The sequence below is a fragment of the Alosa pseudoharengus genome, unplaced genomic scaffold (assembly GCF_046254945.1).
Source record: "Alosa pseudoharengus isolate Yale_2024_CS ecotype anadromous, Long Island Sound unplaced genomic scaffold, YU_APseudo_1.1 YU_APseudo_1.1_scf_19, whole genome shotgun sequence".
Taxonomy (NCBI): Eukaryota; Metazoa; Chordata; class Actinopteri; order Clupeiformes; family Clupeidae; genus Alosa; species Alosa pseudoharengus.
In genome coordinates this window covers 4,673,767-4,681,266 of record NW_027468657.1, presented here as the reverse complement: position 1 = coordinate 4,681,266, position 7,500 = coordinate 4,673,767, and the positions used below count along the sequence as shown (strand labels likewise).

The 7,500-nt window shown below is 40.5% G+C and overlaps 1 protein-coding gene and 2 long non-coding RNA genes across 4 annotated transcripts in view; 1 reads left to right on the top strand and 2 right to left on the bottom strand.

Moving 5' to 3' along the window:
• LOC143133010 (uncharacterized) overlaps window positions 1-2,370 on the top strand; it is a 2,393-nt gene extending 23 nt beyond the window's left edge. The window contains exons 1-4 of the long non-coding RNA XR_012988404.1: window positions 1-583; window positions 1,577-1,749; window positions 1,834-1,976; window positions 2,190-2,370. The exon at window positions 1-583 is cut by the window's left edge and continues 23 nt beyond it. This is a non-coding gene — a long non-coding RNA (uncharacterized LOC143133010). The remainder of the gene's footprint in view (window positions 584-1,576; window positions 1,750-1,833; window positions 1,977-2,189) is intronic.
• gas2b (growth arrest-specific 2b) overlaps window positions 1-7,500 on the bottom strand; it is a 47,225-nt gene that overhangs the window by 14,824 nt on the left and 24,901 nt on the right. The gene's annotated exons all lie outside the window — the stretch shown is intronic.
• Window positions 2,382-4,066, bottom strand: LOC143133011 (uncharacterized). 2 transcript variants are annotated; one of them, XR_012988405.1, is made up of 4 exons: window positions 3,716-4,066; window positions 3,034-3,103; window positions 2,789-2,943; window positions 2,382-2,507 (listed from the first exon to the last, which is right to left on the bottom strand). It is a non-coding gene; the product is annotated as an uncharacterized LOC143133011 (long non-coding RNA). The 2 variants fall into 2 exon arrangements; XR_012988406.1 differs by lacking the exon at window positions 2,789-2,943.

Here is a 7,500-nt window from a genome sequence, read left to right as displayed (position 1 = left end):
CTTTTTCTGGGATTTGGGGTGTTATTGTGTGTCTCTGGTGCTTCCACATGCATACAAACTTGTAAGAAAAACCATCCATGCTGTTTTGAGTGAGATACAGGTTTCAGAATTGATCCCACCTTCAGCCTCTGGGTGAGCTGTTCAAAATCGCCACGGGTTTTCTACGTCACAAACCGAAATATTTGAATATTCCCACCCCCTCAGAGCATACGTACAGTGTCTCCACCCACCAGGTTCAGCAGTAAACTTCTCGGATAGCAGCCATTTTGTTACCGATTTGGAAGCACTGGTTCGGGTTAGACACCATGTCGAAGTCCCATGCGAAATGCTCTGTTGTTGGCTGTACAAAAGAGCACAAAACACTACATCGTGTCCCAGCCGAAGAGGACAGAAGAGCGGCATGGATTGAGTTCATTTTTGATGGCAATATCCCTGCTACAGTTGGCAAGAAACTGGCAACAATCATTTCGAGACTGACTATTTCTCAAACTACTGTCAGTACAAGGCAGGATTAGCCGGGAAACTCATCTTAAACGACGGCGCAGTTCCAACTTTGCGCGAAATACCTGCAGATGAGGAACATGTAAGTAGTTCTATACAATTTCATTTGTAAATTAGGGTAAACTCGTGTGTGTTGTAGCAGTGTTTTGCCATTGACACCGAGGCGGCTAACCGCTAGCGCTAGCTTCTAACATTAGTTAGTTTACAAGTCTGCTTGGTTTCTCCTGCAAAGCCATTGTCCAGCGAAACTTTCGAAAGTTGTGCATTTGTAAAATATTTCTATGCTGTAATTGGTTGCGCAACAAAAAGTCAGTTTAAAACAAGTGTGTGTGTGGGCGAGATTACAAGTTTGGTCGTCAAGCTACAGTAGATTTTTGCCCACCACATCAGAAGATACAGTAGCTAGGCCTAGCTCGCCCCTAATCCAAACATATGTTTCTGATCTTTTTAGCAGCTAATTCATGTATAAGGGAGATGTCAAATTGTGCACGTATTTACCTGTGTTTATTTTGCAATTCTACACGAACTAACCAAGCAGTGTTTTGCTAAACTAACCAAGTAGGTAGTGTTTTGCCACCGTACAAGGCAACGCTAACCGCTAGCTTAGCAATCTGCATTGTCTCGACATTCAAACCCTGTGACAAAATCGGTCATGCAGTACACATCCTCGGCGGTTTCGGGGAATTTGCTAAAATAATGCGTTTGGAAATGTTTTCTGAACTGGAATATGTTAGTGTTGTCCAGGGTAGAACGAGTGTATGGTTGAAATTGCTACATCACTGGACAATTTACACTCAAAGCCAACCATTATTTGTAATTAGTTTCTTCTCTTGTGTAGTATTTATTAGTGATCCTTTTTTTTGATGTAGCTGTTGGCATACATGTAAGATGAAGTTGATGTCATTTCTCTTTTTGTATAGGCCAGTACATCATAAACATTACATACAGAAGACCAGCTACAAAATATATTGGTTGCCAGACTGAGCCCCCTGAAAGAAAGTGTTGGCACACAACTGTCTTCTTGGTCATTACCAAAAATATGATATGTACTATATATTTTTTTTTTGTCTTGCAGGAACTCCTGCATTCTACAATCTAGAAAAAGGAGCTGACCAAGAAGACTGTCCTGAAGGATATTGCCAAACTCGGTCCCCACTATCAGACGTCCTCTTTGGAGGCGTTCCATAGTGTCATTCTGCGGTTCGCACCCAAAAACATGGTCTATCCATATCTGGGAATGCTGTGCAGGTAAATGAAACTGTTTATTCTTTGATAATATTTGCCCATTCCTTGAAATTGTCTTCATGTCTGATTTTCTTTTTACTGTCCAAGACTGGCTGCACTGCATTATAATGAGAATGCTAATCGAGGACAAGCCACCACATCTTCAGGGGATCCTCTTTACAAACTGCGCTTTCCAAAATCCAGGAAGGGAGAGTGCAGAGCCAGACCAGTGAAGACAGATGCTACATTCCGTAAGTTTTTTTTTTTTTTTACACAAAAACAAACATTTACATTGTACATGACAAATTACTGCAACAGTGCTTTCAACACAATAAATAAAACCAAACAAACGTATTTAAATACCTGAGAAACTACAAAATCTCATGTGCAAAATGAACAGTTGTTGAATAATGTAGTAAATTATACTAGTGATTCACTTTTTTGTGTGTATGTGTATTGCACAGGGTATGTTGATTTGATGGACATGATCATGGAGAAAGTCTTTGTTGACCCATCATCGTATGGAGACAAGATTCTGAAGATAAACATCCCGCCGGACCTGTCTTCACAATATGAGCATCCAGACAAGGAGGAGGTCATCGCCAGCTATGTCTCAAGATTCAATCAAGGGGCGGGAGTTTGAAGCCTACAGCCTACATATCTTCCATGGGCGTCAGGAAACTCCCGTCACGACACATGAGGCGATCACTACCCGTATCTTTCTACCAAGGAAGCCCCAGCACCAGCTCACAAAACTTCTGTAGGCTTAATACCTGTAACGACTGAGAAAAATGAACATTGCTAGTCAAAAGGTTTTATAATGTATGTCTAATTTGGAATCAGTGAATCATTCAATACTGTATTTTTATGTACAATGACAGTGGTAAATAAATGTTTATTGCATGTGTAAAATGCTTCATGTGAATTTGTGTAATATACAGTTTGCTAAGGAAATACTTGGCTATGTTCAAGAAAAAAATCTGAAAGAGGCTTTGGCAGACTATATTTGCTTTATTATGTTGTATGAACAGTGAATGTAAGTAGGTTATTACAGATAACTCACTGCTCTAGTCCCCATAACTGTAAAGGACCGTAGTCAGCCCTGTAAATGTTGCATGCATTCTGCAGTGAGAACACATTTAGACCGTCCAGGTTTAGAACCTGTTTGCTTATCATACATGGAGGCCTTTCATCCAGCTGCTGCAGCCGTCTTGTAACCTGTTATGCATAACATAAGGTAAGTATCTGCAGTGGCATCTTGTCTGCAATCATACATTGCTGACATAAGTATAGGAAAGATCATGTTACCTGTGGTACCTCCTGGCAGCATAAATTCTCAGGCTCTGACAGCATTGTTGCACAATTTCCACATGTGCACCTAAACAAACAAATACAAAAGGAGTCATGCATGAATAAAGCTAAAGAAATAATAAACCTGTTATTTTTTACCCAATAATAGCACCCACGATTACATTTGAACGAGCGTGCTCCAGCTAGCTAGTACTTTTTCTCAGCCTGACGTAAGTAGGTGAATGGTAAGTAGTGCTAGGCTAGACTTTCTCAAGTTTACAATGCGAACACATCAGTATACACCAATATATCAAGCGCATACATGCAAGTCTCATAAGTATGACAGAAAAATACTACTGTACTTTAGGAACACTCAGTACAGTGAAAAAACTGTAACGTTAACGTTATTAAATATTATAAGTTAGAGCAGGTTAACTTACAGGATCTGCCAACCGAGCGAAGCTTGAAGCAGCGGGGTGTTTACAAGACATAACTTCACGTTTAGTGAACAAGAAGCACAATATAGTTTACTACTGTGTGAATACAAATTCATTAAGTTTAATAAATAATGAATAATAATTCATAATAGTGCCTGACCTGGCACTAACGTTAGCTATCGATAGCTAGACTAGCCTAACTTAGCTTTCACGGGCTAAACACTGACTATCTAAGTTTCAAAAAAATAGAAAGTTTCACTAACCATTTAGAAGCGTCTTGCTGAATTCTCTGAGTCTAGGGTAGTGCAGGAGACTCCCCTCCTTCAGGATCAGATTCTGGTTCGAACATGTATGGTTGAACTACTGCCGCCATGTCCATGTGAAAGTTAACGTAGTAGTAGTGGTAAGAGTCAGTGGGGCGTGGGCAAAGATTCTAGAAGCTTTGGGCGTGGCCAAATTAGCTGCAGATCATGAATATGTAATGAGCAGCAGAAAACAGCACACTCTGGAAGGGGCTGAAACAGAGGGTAATAGAGGTAGGTAACAATCGTTTCCTACACGCTATTTCCACCAAACAACTTCTGAAACATGTTTTATGGAACTCAAAGACCTATTTGAACTTGTTGAAAAATAGTCAAAATATGGGCACTTTAAGAACAGACATTAGGTCGGGCATTGTGGCAAAGTGTCCGACTCACTGTCCCTCATGTCATGGCAAGCTGTAACGTATTTTGCAGCCAGTGGAGCAGTCAATCCTTCTCCTAGCAGGTGGGCCAATTTATCACAGTCTTTAAGGGAGCTAAAATTTGGAATTTTATTTGAGAATTGTAAAAAATATATTTTTCTGATCTGTTCGAACTTTGGACAGTATAGGAGAAAGTGCATCTCTGTTTCAACCTCACCAGTCATACAGTGACCACAGAGCCGCTGCTCTTTGGGAAGCCATGATTTTTTGTACCGGCCTTTCTCTATGGCAAGGCTGTGGTCACTTAGCCTGTACTTGGTAAGAATCTGTCTCTGCTTTGTATCTCTGACGGTGGAGAGGTACTCTGCCAATTCATAATCTCGTTTTAGTGACAAGTAACATTCTAATTTGGATTGGGATTTTGTTTGATCATCCCAATGTTCCAGATACGTATTCTTACTTTCATTCATAATTTGTTTTACTTTGATCTGATTTTGAAAAGCAGTGCTGGTCTGAGATCGATGGGTTAGAGTATTAGTTAACTTCAGAACCAACTGGCAAAGGGGACTGGTTTTAGGGCTGACCTCTTGGGTTTTGTATGCTTGAAACTGTATGGTGTTTTCGTCACTAGAATTTAGGTGGATCCAGAATTTTAAAGATCTTTTTTGTATATTTAATGCCAATGGGAATCTGCCTAATTCTGCCCTGCATGCATTTGTTGGTGTTTTCCTTTGGACTCTAAGAATGTTTCTAATAAATTCTGCATGTAGGGATTCAGTGGGATGTTTGTCCCATCTAGTGTAGTCTAGCTTGCTGAGTGGACCCCATACCTCGCATCCATATAATGCAATTGGCATTATTACACTGTCGAATATTTTGCACCAGATTTTAATTGGGATTTGTATTTTATGGAAATTTCTTTTGATGGCATAGAGAGCTCTACGAGCTTTATCTTTTAGCGCATTCACTGCAAGGTCAAAGCTTCCTGAGGCACTGAGTTTCAGGCCTAGATAATCATAAGATAAAGAATGCTCTAGAGCGGTGTTTCCTAGAGTGAAAAGGTGTCTGCCTGCCTGAGATCTTGCTTTCTTTTGGAATATTACAATCTTTGTTTTGTCCAAATTGACTGTCAGGGCCCAGTTCTGACAGAATTGCTCTAGCAGATCTAGGTGCTGCTGTAGTCCTTGTTCTGAGGGTGACAGCAGCACCAAGTCATCTGCAAAAAGCAGAAATTTAACTTCTGTATTGTTTAGGGTGAGTCCAGGTGCTGTAGATTGTTCCAATACCACCGCTAACTCATTGATGTAGATATTGAACAGAGTTGGACTCAAGCTACAGCCCTGTCTCACCCCACGCCCCTGAGTGAAGAATTCTGTTCTGCTGTTGTCAATTTTTACAGCATTTTTATTGTCCATATAAATAGATTTGATTAAATCATAGGTTTTGCCCCCTACACCACTTTGTAAAATTTTGTAGTACTCTCTCTCTCTCTCTCTCTCTCTCTCTCCTACTCTCTCTCTCTCTCTCTCTCTCTCTCTCTCTCTCTCTCTCTCTCTCTCTCTCCTACTCTCTCTCTCTCTCTCTCTCTCTCTCTCTCTCTCTCTCTCTCTCTCTCTCTCTCTCTCTCTCTCTCTCTCTCTCTCTCCCCTACTCTCTCTCCCTCTCAAGTTGCTTTATTAGCATGACTGTATGGGAACAGTGTTGCCAAAGCTATTGTTACATACAACATAACAAACAAGAACATAAGACCATAGGACAAAAAAAAACAGAAAATACATAAGAAGAGGTGGGTACATCAGTGTGGGGTCGACATAAAAGATCTCAAATCAACAGCAGTAAAGAACAAAAGTAATACTGTAATAGTGTGATGTGAAATGTGTGTGTGTGTGTGTGTGTGCATACTTGTGTGTGTGTGTGCGTGTGTGTGTGTGTGTGTGTGTGTACAGACACAAATATGTTTTAGTCCCTCAGATCCTCACATTTCAAGATAAATTGTGCTGCTAAGGCAGCAGAGGGCCCTTAACCAAGAAGTATGGCCATTTTTTCATCATTGTCAAAATCTTGAAAGTGTGGGATAACTATTTGGAATTTGGGGAAGAATGTCTGTCTTACATTTTTGTATTTTTCACAGTGTAGAAAGAAGTGCTCCTCTGTCTCAACCATCTCTGCCTGACAGTGACCACATATTCTTTGTTCTTTTGGCAGCCAGGTTTTCCTGTGCCTGCCTGTTTCTACTGCTAGATTGTGGTCACTGAGCCTGTATTTGGTCAGGATATGCCTCTGTTTCGTATCTCTGACAGAGATGAGATACTCTGCCAATTCATATTCTCTTTTTAGGATCAGATAGGAATTCATTCTACTTTGGTTGGCAATTTGGTTTGTCCAATGATCTAAATATTCTTCTTTTTCTTGATTCATGATTTTGTTGACTCTCACTGATGTTTGGGAGACAAAACTGGACTGAGCTTGATGTGTATTAGTTGTTGTTATTGAGTTAGTTAGCTTCAGTACCAGCTGGCTTAGGGGACTCTTTTCAGGTTTCAGCTCCTGGGTTTTTAGTGCCTCAAAGTGGAGGGAGTTCTTGGGACTGCTGTTCAGGTGTATCCAACATTTCAAGATTATTTTCTTTCTCTTCTACTCTCTCTCTCTCCCTCTCTCTCTTCTACTCTCTCTCTCTCTCTCTCTCTCTCTCTCTTCTACTCTCTCTTTCCCTCTCTCTCTCTCTTCCAGTCAATTCAATTTCAATTCAATTCAATTCAAGGTTGCTTTATTAGCATGACTGTAAATACAGTCCAGTCTCTCTCTATATCTCTCTCTCTTCCTCTCTCTGGCTGCATCCACACTATTCTGTGTTCATTTGAATCCTAAAGGCTTTTATTTTGTTTACACTGCACTGTCATCTACGCTACTCTGGTGTTTTCCAGCTCATCAAACAGAAAGATTTGTAGAACACTGTCTACACAGGCTTTGCATTTTCATGTGGACAGCGAATCATCAAATACTTGAAAACAATGACAAAAAACGCAACCTTGCCTTCCTGGTTGATCCTAGTCAGTCTAGTGTTTTAAGTCTCTCCATGACTCACTTCAACTCCCACCAGCTAGCAGTGAACGCAACATGGAGACCGAAACACAAGCTGTACTGAACACAAGCTGTACTGAATACAAGCTGTACTGAACACAAGCTGTATACAAGCTATACTGAATACAAGCTGTACTGAATACAAGCTGTACTAAATACAAGCTGTACTGAACACAAGCTCTACTGAATACAAGCTGTACTGAACACAAGCTGTATACAAGCTATACTGAATACAAGCTGTACTGAATACAAGCTGTACTAAATACAAGCTGTACTGAACAC